Source organism: Anomaloglossus baeobatrachus, chromosome 1 (genome assembly GCF_048569485.1).
Source record: "Anomaloglossus baeobatrachus isolate aAnoBae1 chromosome 1, aAnoBae1.hap1, whole genome shotgun sequence".
Classification (NCBI taxonomy): Eukaryota; Metazoa; Chordata; class Amphibia; order Anura; family Aromobatidae; genus Anomaloglossus; species Anomaloglossus baeobatrachus.
Window position 1 is genome coordinate 365,092,972 of NC_134353.1, and position 15,515 is coordinate 365,108,486.

General features: G+C 45.7%; 1 protein-coding gene across 2 annotated transcripts in view; it reads left to right on the plus strand.

Moving 5' to 3' along the window:
• The window catches only part of WRN (WRN RecQ like helicase), a 345,122-nt gene that overhangs the window by 128,411 nt on the left and 201,196 nt on the right, over positions 1-15,515 (plus strand). The gene's annotated exons all lie outside the window — the stretch shown is intronic.

The following is a 15,515-nucleotide window of genomic DNA, read 5'->3' on the forward strand; positions in this document are numbered from 1 at the left end:
AAAGATGTCAGGGAGCCTCTGATGTTGGTGTCTGCCACTGTGCAGACAGGCATTTCAATGCAATTATATATTCTTTTTTAACTTTAAACAGAAACTGTCAGCAGGGTTTTGCTACCTCATTTAAGAGCAGCATGATGTAGTCAAAGAGACTCTGAATCCAACAATGCATCACTTATGCCGGCGTCACACGAGACGAGCTATCGTGCGATTCATCGTCGGGGTCACGGTTTTCGTGACACACATCCGGCATCGTTTGTGACGTCGTTTCGTGTGACACCTCCGAGCGACACTAAATCGGTCACAAATCGTGAGTCGTGTACACGTCGCTTATTTGTAAAAAATCGTTTATTTTTCATGGCGCCGGTTTTTCATAGTACCTGGGGCAGCACACATCGCTCCGTGTGACACCCCAGGAACAATGAACACAGCTTACCTGCGTCCCGCGGCACCCGCCGGCTATGCGGATGGAAGGAGGTGGGCGGAATGTTTAAGTTCCGCTCATCTCCGCCCCTCCGCTTCTATTGGCTGGCGGCTGTGTGACGTCGCTGTGACGCCGAACGTCCCTCCCCCTTCAGTAAAAGGATGTTTGCTGCCCACAGCAAGGTTGCTCAGCAGGTAAGTATGTGTGACGGCGGTTTAACGACTTTGTGCGACACGTGCAGCAATTTGCCCGTGATGCACAAACGACGGGGGCGTGCGATCGTACGATAGATTGTACCGTGTGATGCCTGCGTTAGATTACTGGGTGGAGCCATTCTAACACAATGAGAATTTTTAGCTTTAGTCATGTAGCAGAGCTAAGAGCTTCTCCCATCCATATCAGGCTCTCTAGAGAGATTGTACATTGCCTGTGAAGTGTCAATCTGAGCAGGAGGTGTGTCAGAGTGCCATGCACGTGACTTTGTAGACCGAGCAGTGATAAAGGTCCTACTGCTTGAAAAAACATAGCAAATAAACAACAGATCGGATTGTGACAAAAGAGGCAGCCCTGAATTTCCTTTTAACCCTTGCAGCATGCTGATTTCAGCTTACATAGATAAAATCTGCTGACTGATTCCTTTTAAAAGGGATGTCCAGTTTTAAACTATATAGTGTGACTGCAAACTTGTGAACCCTCACATCACGTGTACTGCACATTGTGAGGATTCTCTGGGAGCAGGCCACAAGTATGCAATATGCATACTTCCTGCCACGCTCCGATAGATTGTTTCCAGCCTCACTCAATACCCTTGCATTGTGCGATGCCACGCACATCTAGTCGGAATGTCGTTGGGATTATTCATATCGTATACTTGCGGTCTCCTGACTGCCTGCTCACAGAGAATCCTCATCATGTGCAGTTACCGTGGTGTGAGGGTTCACAAGTCTGCAGTTACATAACGTGAATTCAGCCTTGTAATTTAAAACTAGACAAACACTTTAATGTCATTACTGCCATCTTCTCTCTTCTGCTTCCCTGACCTCTAAAGAGAATATCCCAAGTAAAGGTTACCCATGGTCCACTTCATCAAATCTCCACTTCATTGCCTATGTAAACCCATATTGAAGAAAATCCAGTGTACCAGTTACTCCCAGTATATATTTCTCTCTCTCTACTATCTATCTACCTATCTATCTATCATGTGTGTGTGTATGTATATATATATATATATATATATATATATATATATATATATATATATATATATATATATATATATATATATATATATATATATATATATATATATATATATATATATACATATACATACACAAAAAAGTAAAATAGGCAGCAGAAAGTCACATTTCGGGCACAAAATGCCTTTATGAAGCCAATAAAAAGAACCTTTCATTTTCTTGTAGTAGCTTGACAAAGGCTTATTGTTCCCATCGCTTCTTCTCTACTTGATATTTTTTGATAAAGTAATACATTTCGGAAGCAACTTTGTTACCTTGTTTTTCTTTGCCTTAAAGGGAACCAAACATCAGGATTTTCGTGTATAAGCTGCAGCCAGTGCAGTACTGGCACTATCATGCACAGTGTGTACATACCATCAGGGGGCAGCTCGGGTGTTTAGGCAGTGAAATACAACTTTATAAAGTTTGAAATTTCGTGCACTTTTTGATTGACGTGTGCACCTCTGCAGATAATGTCCGGGCGGGTTATGCAGGAGTTCCCCGCCCCCCCACCAGCCTGTTCCTCCCTCTCTCCTGATGTCCGGGCGGGTTATGCACGTGTTCCCCGCCCCCCCGCGCCGCCTGTTCCTCCCTCCCTCCCTCTGGCTGTATGTAAATATCTAATCTTCAGAAACATGGCGCCGGAGTGGGCCTCTGCGCATAGCGCTTATCTCCGGCGCCATGTTTCTGAAGCCCCCGCATTACACAACTTGGTGTGTGAGAGGGCGGCGCATGCGCCCTCGTTTCTTCACAGCCCGTTGTGACCGCGGGAGCGCGCGCGATTAGAACAGGACAGAACAGCTGACCGGAGGACGCGATTGCCTGCTGCTCCTGTATCGTGCCGCCCCAGGACACCGGGCCAACACACCAGCCGGTGTGACATCGCTGTGGCGCCGCCCTCTCAGACACCAAGTTATGTAATGCGGGGGCTTCAGAAACATGGCGCCGGAGATAAGCGCTATGCGCAGAGGCCCACTCCGGCGCCATGTTTCTGAAGATTAGATATTTACATACAGCCAGAGGGAGGGAGGAAGGAACAGGCGGCGCGGGGGGGGGGGGTGGGGAACACGTGCATAACCCGTCCGGACATCAGGAGTGAGGGAGGAACAGGCTGGTGGGGGGGCGGGGAACTCCTGCATAACCCGCCCGGACATTATCTGCAGAGGTGCAAACGTCAATCAAAAAGTGCACGAAATTTCAAACTTTATAAAGTTGTATTTCACTGCCTAAACACCCGAGCTGCCCCCTGATGGTATGTACACAACGTGCATGATAGTGCCAGGACTGCACTGGCTGCAGCTTATGCACGAAAATCCTGATGTTTGGTTCCCTTTAAAGAGAATGTGTCATGAGAAAATAACTTATTGTTTAAATCAGTTTTTTGTGATAAAATTTATTTTTTCCCCATATCACAATCTGTTTTTAAAATAAATCTGGCAACTTTAACCCCTTCAGCCCCGGGGCACTTTCCGTTTTTTTTTTTTTTTTTGCTCCCCTTCTTCCGAGAGCCGTAACTTTTTTATTTTTCCGTCAATCTTGCCATATGAGGGCTTGTTTTTTGCGGGACAAGTTGTACTTTTAAATCAAACCATAAGTTTTACCATATGGTGTACTGGAAAACAGCAAAAAAATTCCAAATGGGGAAAAATTGCAAAAAAAGTTTTGTCACAATAGTTTTTGGGATGTTTTATTCACGGTGTTCACTATATGGTAAAACTGATGTGTGGGTATGATGCCTGAGGACGGTGCGAGTTTGTAGACACCAAACATGTATAGATTTACTTGTATCTAAGGGGTTAAAAAAATTCACAAGTTTGTCCAATAAAAGGGGCGCACGTTTTGCGCCATTTTTCGAAACACGTAGCGTTCTTATTTTTTGGGATCTATGGCTCAGTGGCGGCTTATTTTTTGCGTCTCGAGCTGACGTTTCTAATGGTACCATTTTTGCGCAGATGCTACGTTTTGATCGCCTGTTATTGCATTTTGCGTAAAACTTGCGGCGACCAAAAAATGTAATTTTGGCGTTTGGAATTTTTTTGCCACTACGCCGTTTACTGATCAGATTAATTGATTTTAGATTTTGATAGATCGGGCAATTCTGAACGCGGCGATACCAAATATGTGTATATTTATTTATTTTTTAACCCTTTAATTTTTAATGGGGGGAAAGGGGGGTGATTTGAACTTTTAGGTTTTTTTTTGTTTTTTTTTATTTTTTAAAACTTTTTTTACTTTTTTTATTTTATTTTACTAGTCCCCCTAGGGGGCTATAGCGATCAGCAATCCGATCGCTATTATCTATCAGCTGATCACAGCTATACAGCTGTAAACAGCAGATAAAGTCACTTTCTTTTTCCCTCTGTTCCGTGCCGAGGAAAAACGGCTGCAGGCGTCATCACATGACCCTGTGCTACGATGGCAACCACCGATAGACACGTGATCACGCACGTGACTTCCGGTGGGGGCAGGGGTAAGTAAAAAACATGGCCGCGCGCATTTAGATCTTGCTGCCAGACTTTGGCAGCAAGATTTAAGGGGTTAATTGCCGCGGGTGGAAGCGATTCCACCCGTGGCTAGCAGGCACACATGTCAGCTGTTGAAAACAGCTGATATGTGTGCTGACCGCCGCCGCCTGCCCGCAGCAGGGGGCGGGGCTTAACGAGACACGCTCCATGACGGATATATCCGTCCATGGTCGTGAAGGGGTTAACACTGGCCACTGAAGTATTTTTAGACTGTAACTTCCTTTTGTTCCAAGAAACTAGACATGTAGCCACAATCCATAAATGAGGGCAATAAAACATAAACTAATAAGCTGAAAAACAACAAATAGGAAAAAAATGCAAGCCCATAATAAGTAAAAATTTACTTTTTATTAATGACAAATTAATAAAATACAGATAAGTAAAGAGACATACAGTCAAGGATAAAAAGAGAGAACCGGGGTGGACACCTGGCAATAGATTGTGCTGAAAATTAAATTAATGTGTATACTGATTATTATACAGCACAAGGATAAATGCTTAAGACAAAATTGTAAACATATCATAAGTAAAAAGTACAAATTTTATATAAATAACAAGAGGCAGTAATGAGGCTGAAAATTACAAAAGAAGTTCTCTCTAGGAAGATACAATCAGAAAGTAAAGTATGAAAAAATAGCCATAATCTACAGTGGGACCAGAAAGTATTTAGACCCCTTTAAATTTTTCACTTTGTTTCATTGCAGCCATTTGGTAAATTAAAAAGTTTTTTTTTCCTCCATAATGCAGAAATTTTTGCAAATTTATTAATCAAGGAAAACTGAAATCTCACATGGTCATACACCATGTTCCAAATTATTATGCAAATTGAATTTAAGTGTCATATGCGAATATTTTTTTTTTTTCTTTCTTTCTTTAATTAATCCATTTAAGGATTATGAAGGCCATTGTGCTCTTTTGAACCGTGAGTACTGCAGAAATTGTTTTGTAACCTTGGCCAGATCTGTGCCTTACCACAGTTCTCTCTCTGAGCTCCTTGGGTAGTTCCTTTAACTTCATGATTCTCATTTGGTCTGACATGCACTGTGAGGTCTTATACAGTGTGTCCACCCATATCCTGTCCACAGCCATTAACTTGAGAACGGCGGCAGCTATAGGCATAGAAGTGATTTCTAGGTATAGTAAAGTAGCCATGCGCTACGCAATGAAACCACCTGTAGCGCCACCTAGTGGAAAACAACGGAGTTAGCATTTTTATCTCGAAAATAGAATGTGATAGAAAAAAAGAGTGAATTAAAAAATTGTAGGGCATAAACAATTCAATGCGAATCGACACCTTGCATACAGAAATGCTATGCTATGATATGAATCCCATGACCCCCTCCCCCCCCTCCAAAACATTGAATGCTGGTTACGCATATGGCGCTCATTTAACTTTTTTTAAATTCGTTTATTAAACAGAAAACGGAGCAAGACAGGTACATGGTAAGAGTATACAAAACATATGTGCTCAAAGCTGTATATGGACAGATAAAAAGAGAAATGATCAGAGTAACGTAAGACAATGATAACACTACATTCTGTGTTTTAGTGAATTATCCAAGTGAGGTACCTGAGATGCACAAACATCACATCACACAGTAAGAAATCAACTTAACCGTTTCTGCCGTTGGGTGCCACCCAAAAGTAGAATATACGTAAAGCCAGATCTTAATCTCTAGTCACAAATACAGGAACACAGGGGCCACCCCAATTAAGTGGACAGTGTCAGAGGGGAAGTATTCCACATCTCCCAGAGCTTAGTGAACTTCTCAGGGCACCCTCTATTCTGATACACAGTGCGTTCGAAAGGGAGCATTGCATTCACCAGCTCCATCCATGCCCGCACCGTTGGGGGAGAAGTACCCATCCACCGTAAAGCTATAAGTTTCCTGGCCAGAAAGAGAGACTCCCGCAGAAAGATTTTGTGGTGATGAGACCAGGTCCCCTCTTCCAGTACTCCGAACAAACAGAGAAGTGGATTGAGGGGTATGGGGAATAATGCTAGGGAAGATAAAACCGAGATCACTTCACGCCAAAAGGAGGCTATCACCGAGCAGCTCCACATAATATGTATAAAGTCCGCATCTTACCCATGACATCTCAAGCACTCCGGCGTCTCCCGGCGATGCATTTTAAACAGTTTTTCAGAGGGGTTAAATATGCCTGGTGTATAATATATAGTTGGATCATTTTATTATTAATGGAAGGAGAGACCTTGGTTGGGGATTCCAAGATCCCCTCCCAGTCCTCCTCCTGTAGATTCGGAATTAACAGCTCCCATTTCCTTCTGACTGCCAATGGGCGAGATTCATTCCCCATACAGAGTAAATAGGTGTATAGTGACGAGATCATACCCTTAGGTCCCTGAGATCGAAGCATTCCGATCAAGGGGAAAGAGGATATTAGAGTAGCCCCCGATGTGTTCTGCATGTGATGCTGGATCGCTGTTCTAAGTTGTAGGTATCTGAAGAAATGGCATCTAGCAATCTGAAATTCAGACCGGATCTGGTCAAAGGACAACAAAACATTTTGCTCAAATACATTCTTTAGGAGAAGAACGCCGTGCAAGCTCCAGAATTTATTTTGAGGATCGGTGATCAGACAGTGTGGGGAAACACTTATTCTGCCATAAGGACATTTCAGCAATTGTATCTGAAAAACGTACAATCTTTTTTGCCTGCCTCCAGACTTGTCGCGCCAGTCTGAGGAGTGGTAGTAGCTTTAGTGTGCCCAATTTGCCCACCTCCAAAAAACCAAGTAGACATCCCGTCTCCGCCGCACAGGCCAAGTGGCTCTCCGAATTAGGCAAACAGGAGTCGGGCATCCAGGAAGATAACTCTTTTTTTAATTGGCCAGCTAAGTAAGAAAGGAAAAAATCAGGCAGGGCTGCCCCTCCCGACTGCTTAGACCTGTGCAGCGTGGCCAATTTAAGTTTAGGCCTTGCGTAACCCCAAATAAACCCAGAGATCAATGAGTTCAGGGCTGAAAAGAAGGACTTGGGAACTGGAACAGCACTATGTTGAAGGGAGTAACTAAATTTAGGGAGCAGGATCATCTTTATTAAGTTGATACGGCCTGAAACTGATAATGGTAGCTTGCTCCATAGCAGGAACTTGGACCTAGCCAGTTCTAATAGAGGGTAAATATTAGAGCGCAGATCCTGCTGACTATCTTTGTGGATTATGACTCCCAGATATTTAAAGCTGAGGACCAATGGTAATGGGGATAAAGAACCTAGACTGGGTGTGGGGTGGTGGGAAAGAGACGGTCATTTAACTTTGATGCTCAAAGTGGCCACCGTCAGCTGCAATGAACATCTGGACTCTGGACAGCATACTGTATCTTGCTGCACGTTGTGCAATATGGTAGGTGACACATTTGCACAAGCATCTGTAATACGTCGTCGTAGGTCCTGCAATGTTTGTGGAGGGGTCGCATACACCTGCTGTTTGATGTAACCTCACAGAAAGAAGTCCAATGGGGTCAGGTCAGGTGAGCGTGGAGGGCACTCCACACAGCCACCATACCCAATGACTTGTAGGAAGGTCTCCATGAGGTATCGTTTCATGTCCGCAGCCTTGTTTTACATGTTCTAATCATAGCATTCTGTATGCAAGGTGTCGATTCGTATTGAATTGATGATGCCCTACAATTTTGTAATTCACTTTTTTTCTGTATCTCATTCCGTTTTTGAGATAAAAATGCTAACACTGTTGTTTTCCACCCGATGGCGCTATAGGTGGTTTCTTTGCGTAGCGCATGGCTACTTTACTATACCTAGACACCTATAGCTGCCGCCGTTCTCAAGTTATTGGCGGTGGACACTAACTGTATAGACATGTGTTTGCCTTTCCAAATAAAGTCATATCAGAGTATACATTAATGAGAAAAAAATTAACTTTTTGAATTTACCAAATGGCTGCAATGAAACAAAGAGTGAAAAATTTTAAGGGGTCTGAATACTTTTTGTACCCACTGTAAATGCCGCTTTACACTCTGCGATCTCGCTAGCGAGATTTCTAGCGTGTGTACCCGCCCCCATCGTTTGTGCATCATGGGCAAATCGCTGCCCGTGGTGCACAAAATCGCTCAGACCCGTCACACTACTTATCTGCCTAGCAACGTCGCTGTGACTGGAGAACCGCCTCCTTTCTAAGGGTGCGGTTTGTTCGGCGTCACAGCGACGTCACTAAGCGGCCACCCAATCAATGCGGAGGGACGGAGATGAGCTGGACGTAACATCCCGCCCACCTCCCTCATTGCCGGCAGCCGTAGGTAAGGTGAGGTTGCTCGATCCTGCGGTGTCACACATAGCGATGTGTGCTGCCGCAGGAACGACGAACAACATCGTACCTGCAGCTGCAACGATATTTGGGAGTAGGGGAGCATGTCAACAATTAACGATTTTGCTCGCACGTAAGTGTCACACGCAATGACATCGCTAACGCGGCCGGATGTGCGTCATGAATTCTGTGACCCCAACGACATCGCTTTAGCGATGTCGCTGCATGTAAAGCGGCCTTTAGAGACCATAAAAATTAAGGCCAGTGTAAGCCCTTAAAAATATTAAATGGTAACAATTAGAAACATGCTGTACAATATTAGATATTACCTATGGAAAACGCAGAGTCCGTCACCAGGAAGTTAGTAAGTATGCAGTGTTCCACCGCACCCAATTCACGTTTTGCATAGATATGCTTCTTACAGGAGCACGCACAGCCACAATTCTATCCAGACAGCAGCTTTTGAGCCTGTGCAATGTGAAGGGTCAGCTTAAACATGTCTACTATTGTGGATCTTGTGATATCCACTATGTAAGGAGGTGTTACCTATCATTATAATCTTGTCTCTGATAATAAGAATTACTGTTGTCCATAGGGGAAAGCACCCCAGTGGTACAACATGCAGTGGATATAGAAGAATGCGGTATACAACTGCGTTCCTTCTATGTACTTCTCTCAGGTCAGGGCATTGATTAGCTTAATGTTGTAGGGTGTTTATTTATGGACATATCCATTAGAGAATGGAAAAAAACTACCAATATTGTCCACATTTATTGCACTTTGTCTAAATGTAACAAAAACAAAACTATAGAGGCAATTGTTTAAGGGTATAAAAGAGAGCCTCCTGCCCAAGCGTGTCCTGCAGATACTGAGTAACAACAATGTGTTGAGGGCACCAGAGGACAGTTTTACATAGGCAATAGTGATGAGCGAGTACTAAAATGCTCGGGAGCTCGAGGCTCGGGCCGAGCATCTCAAAATACTCGTGTACTCGGCCCGAGCACCGAGCCCAATGTTATCCTATGGGAGACCCGAGTATTTTTGTGAAATGACCCCTGGCAGCATGTAGAAACCATAAAACAGTAAATTAAAAAAAAAAACGTGCGTGTGTGTGTATGCGTGCATATATATATACACGCGGAGTGCGGGAGGGGCCGTAGCCGAGCGGGGAAGTGTCGGGCTAAAGGCACGGTCACGCTGTGCGGGCTGGCCAATCACTGCAATTCCACAACAGGGCTGTGGCATTGCAGTGGTCTGCCAGCCAATCCCTGCATAAGGGATGGCTGTAAAAAGAGCGCCAACATGAAGACCACGAGTACAGCACGAGTATCGCGAGATTTCTCGGTCCCCGCCGAGTAGCCCGAGTACAGTGATACTCGTGCGAGTACCGAGTAGTAACAAGCATACTCGCTCATCACTAATAGGCAATAGTGATGAGCGAGTATGCTTGTTACTACTCGGTACTCGCACGAGTATCAATGTACTCGGGCTACTCGGCGGGGACCGAGTAATCTCGCGATACTCGTGCTGTACTCGTGGTCTTCATGTTGGCACTCTTTTTACAGCCATCCCTTATGCAGGGATTGGCTGGCAGACCACTGCAATGCCAAAGCCCTGTTGTGGAATTGCAGTGATTGGCCAGCCCGCACAGCGTGACCGTGCCTTTAGCCCGACACTTCCCCGCTCGGCTACGGCCCCTCCCGCACTCCACTCCGCGTGTATATATATATGCACGCTTACACACACACGTACGTTTTTTTTGTTAATTTAAAGTTTTATGGTTTCTACATGCTGCCGGGGAACATTTCAGAATAATACTCGGGTCTCCCATAGGATAACATTGGGCTCGGTGCTCGGGCCGAGTACACGAGTATTTTGAGATGCTCTGCCCGAGCCTCGAGCTCCCGAGCATTTTAGTACTCGCTCATCACTAATAGGCAACCATTCAGCCTGACGCACGCTCTGTTCAAGCATTACAGGAATTGTAAGCATGTCTGTATTCTGTTATTGATTCTGACATATCAGTCAATGGGGAATTTACATTCCCTGTGGCTGATATGCACTCAATTTACTCAAACTTGTAAAGCGATGTATTGAAAAGTTTTTTTGTTTTTTTTTTTTTTTTTATAAATTCAAGAATTTCTCATAATTCCATTCCTTAAATAAGAGAAAAAAGTAGACTTTTTGGTTTCTGAAAATTTGATTAGAATGTTACTTTCTTGGTCACTTCATTGGGGGACACAGAACCATGGGGTGGTCTGCTGCCACCTGGAGGCTGACACTGATATTGCATCGAATTAAAAATTGACTCCTCCCCAGCTGACCATACCTTGCCTGCTAGCTACCAGCCTCCTCAGTTTCTTCTAGTGTTAGTTTAGGAGGTAATCTGTTTTAGACATATTGCTGATACTAGGTTAGGTTTTAACATTTCTTGTTTTCTAACCTTTTCAGATGTCTGTTCTCCGGGTAACCGAGTGTAAGGCTATGTGCCCTTGTGTGTGCGCTCTGCACCGCAGTGTAATGTCACTGCATGTCCGCTTCAGAGCGCAGCTGAAAAGCTCCGTTCTGAAACTTTGGTGACTGCAGAATTCGTGCGCTCTGGATGCTGCCTCTCCCTATAGACAGAATGGAGACGGCATGCAAAGCGCACGAAAGAAGTGACATGTTGTTTTTTAGAACGCAGCGATTTGGCAGCAGCTGAAGCGCTGTGTTCTAATACGCAATGTGGGCATGGATTAGGCACAATCTTCATAGATTGTGCAGGGGACGCAGGACGCATGCAGTTATGCTGCAGTGCAGATCGCAGCGTAACTGCATGCAATACGCACACGTGGGCACAGAGCCTAACTGTGCACTCCATTTTACCCACATAGCGATGAAGATTACAGTCTGTATTTTTCAGTCTGTATCCTTTCACATCGGTTTACCTGGATCATGTACCTGACTCAGTCAGGTGGTCAGTTACAGGGTGGAAGTCCATATGCCTGCAGGCTCCTATCTGCTCGCACCATATACGGTAGCATGTACGTGAACGGAGCTGAAGACAGCCTGTTGTCCGGACAGTGGAGTATTACCCTGTCATGTCCCTCTTCCTCTTTTCCTTTTTATTACTTTTCTGGTGTTGACAGCCAGTACTACCGTGGTTGTCGGCTGATCCTCTCTTCCTCCCCTGCCATTTTGGTGGCTGCGATCGTGCTCCTGGGTGGGAGGTGTTTTCAATCATTCAGTCACTTGTGCGCTCCTGTCCCATCAGGTTACTTGGGGCGGCCGGGTATTCCTATCTGATCGGTGACATTTGTCCTACCCCTTCTGGGCTGTCCCTTCCTCTTCCAGCAGTGTTGACTCCACACAATATGCCTCACTGTGTAGTCAGCGGCTAATCTCTTCCACGTTACAAGGCTGCTCCCTCAGTGGACCATGGACCGGTTAGGCATCTGGGAGCTGATACTTGACACACAGAAAAGAAACAGCCATTACCAACACAAGCTCAGATTACCACTGCACTATCAGGATGCAGCACAGGTGCAAAATACTGATGAAACAACCACTCACAACTTTTCAATTCATATCGTGCCAGTCACACAAGTATGTGTGATGCACAGTGGCTTACAGCCTATTGATGAAACCCATACTATTAGATCAGGCGGGGTGCCCAGGACTATATAACTGCACCCCAATTCACCCAACCAACACTAAAGGGCCTTACCGCATACGGCATAAAGATGAAAATAAAATATTTTACATTTTGGGCACAATTTGACCATTTTCACTTGAGGGTGTGCTCACTTTTGTTGCCAATGGTTTAGACATTAATGGCTGTGTTGAGTTATTTAGAGGGCACCACATTTACAGTTATACAAGCTGTACACTGACTACTTTACATTGTATCAAAGTGTCACATCTTCAATTTTTTCCCATGAAAAGATAAAATATTTACCAAGATTTGTTGTGTTATAATGTTTTACCACATAAAGTTACATTGGTCATAATTGTAAACTTTAGCCTTGCCAGGATGGTGAAAACAGGTTTCAGCAGTAAGGGGTTAATGTTCAAGTTTCCGCCTTGGCTATCTTCCTTGGAGATCTTTGTGCTTCTACTGTCCTGTAAGGTGGCTTTCCTTGTAACCATCACTTACATAAGGTTTTCAGAACTAGCGACCATTTCTTGCCTTGCTCCCTTTCTCGTTGTTCACCAGGATAAGGTTGTGTTGAGGCTGGTTCTGACATGCATCCCAAAGGTTGTCTCAGCTTTTCATCATAATGAAGACATTGTCTTGCCTTCTTTTCATCACACTTTGTCTCGCCTGATTAAGGAAAGGCTAAACAATCTGGATTGGGTCAGGTCCGTATGTTTGGGCAGGAAGATTCTGCAGGTAGCAGTGGCTCCAGTTAGTTCTGTATTTTCAACAGAACATTTACTTTTCTTCCCCTGTCCCCCCCAGGATGTCCCATTGTTCTGTGACCCCCAATGAATCGACCGAGACAAGTAGATCTTTGGTACTCACACTAAAATCTGTTTTTTGTTAGTCTTCATTGGGGGACACAGCTCCCTCCCTTCGTTTCCCAGTTGGGTGTGTATTTACATTGTTCTTCTTCAGATAACCTTTTATATTTCTTTTTTTTTCCTCCTCTTACTGCTTTCTCACAAAACTGAAGAGGCCGGTTGCTAGCAGGCAAGGTATACTCTGCTGGTATGGAGCCAATTTTTAATTCTATATAATACTATTGTCAGCCTGCAGGTGGCAGCAGACTATTCTATGGTTCTGTGTCCCTCAGTGAAGACTAATGAGAAACAGATTTTACGATGAGTACCAAAAATCTACTTTCTTTTTCGCTCTATTGGGAGACCCAGACAATTGGGTGTATAGGCTATGCCTCCGGAGGCCGCACAAAGTACTACACTTAAAAGTGTTAGGCCCCTCCCCTTCTGCCAATACACCCCCCGTGCTCCCACGGGCTGCTCAGTTTTTGCTTTGTGCGAAGGAGGTCAGACACGCACAGCACAGCTCCACAGATTAGTCAGCAGCAGCTGCTGACTAGGTCGGATGGAAGAAAAGTGGGCCCATATAGGGCCCCCAGCATGCTCCCTTCTCACCCCACTTTTGTCGGCGGTGTTGTTAAGGTTGAGGTATCCATTGCGGGTACGGCGGCTGGAGCCCACATGCTGTTTTTCCTTCCCCATCCCCCTTAGGGCTCTGGGTGAAGTGGGATCTTATCGGTCTCCAGGCACTGAGACCGGGCTTCATCCACAACTCCTGTGGAGCCTGATGGATAGGAGCCGATACCGTTCAGGGACATGGCCCTGCATCTTAAAGGTACTCTGTATCCCTATGGGGACCGCGCACGGCATCACCTCAGCTTTGCTGGGTGTGCTAGTGCACCGGGGACCGCGGCGCTGACCGGGTCTATATGTGCCATTACACACTCAGCGTCGCTGAGTGTGTTTATATGTAAGGGCTACCGCACTGACCGCCGTTGCCACGGGACACTGCGGCGCGGCTGGGACTTGTAGTTCGCCGGGGACTTTCACGCGACCGCGCTTTTACGGCGGCCGCGTTTATTACTACAGTCCCCGGCTTCATTGCGGCCTAGTTTCCCTTTTTTTTTTCTCCCGCCCTCAGCCCTGACAGGCAGGGGAAGGGCAGGACGCTGCACGGAGCGAGCAGCAATGAGGGCTGGAGTATGATTTACATGCTCCACTCCCCTCACTGTACACAGTATGAGCGCCCGTTTCGCGCTCTTTCTAGGCCACGCCCACAGCTTCCTCAGCTCGTCAGGACGCCGCAGCCATTCCTGTCAGCTCCACCGACGCTGCAGAGAGGGACATATTCATGGGAGACCCAGACACGGTCTCTGGTGGCCTCACAACCGCTTAGGCGGCTGGTAAACAGCACATGTGTTGCTAGCCCCATGGTGCTGTATTGTATGGGTACATTATTTGTGTACTGTATATAATTTACACTGTATGAGCACAGTTCTTTCTGGCTATATACCCTATTGTGTTACTCAGGGAAAACTATAGCATGGCGCCCATAAAAGGCAGGGGTGCCAAAACACAGGCTTATTATGTTGCCTGCGCCGCATGTAAGACCCCCAGGGGGAGCCACCTGTTGACACTGTCCAGGTGACGGGGACTGAGTTTGCAGCCTTTAAGGATCAACTCTCTGAGACTATGGCTAAGATACTAGAAGCCTTGCAGTCCAGACCGGTATCTCAGCAAAGGGACTCTGTTGAATCATTGTTCCCTGACCCCCCTCAGTTGGACCAACAATGTCCTCACGGGGTATCTCATACATCCCAGACGGAGGGTTCGGACTTAGAACCTAGCCCCAGATCGTCTAAGCGAGCCCGCTTAGAATTCCCTCGACATCATATTGTTTAGGGTCTCAGCGGGGGGATTCTCTGGTTGATGATGCGGAAACAGCTGATCAGGATTCTGATCCTGGGAGCGCTCTCAATCTTAATTCTCCAGACGGGGACGCCATAGTGAATGATCTTATTGCATCCATTCATCAGTTGCTGGATATTCTTCCCTCAGCCCCTCCGGCGGAGGAGTCTGATTCTCAGCAGGAGAAATTTCGCTTCAGGTTCCCCAAGCGTACACAGAGTATGTTTCTAGACCACTCTGATTTCAGAGAGGCAATCCAGAATCACCATGCTTGTCCGGATAAGCGTTTCTCTAAGCGCCTTAAGGATACACGTTATCTTTTTCTCCCGGAAGTGGTTAAAGGTTGGATTCAATGTCCCAAAGTGTATCCTCCAATCTCCAGACTGGCGGCTAGATCCATACTTGCAGTGGAAGATGGGGCCTCGCTTAAAGATGCCACTGACAGGCAGATGGAGCTCTGGATGAAATCCATCTATGAAGCTATCGGAGCTTCTTTTGCCCCAGCATTCGCAGCCGTATGGGCGCTACAAGCTATATCAGCAGGTCAAGCGAAAATTGAAGCGGCCGCGCCACAAGTGGCTTCCATTACCTCCCAGACCTCGGCAAATGCGTCTTACGCTATGAATGCTGTCCTGGACTCTGTGAGCCGTACGGCAGTTGC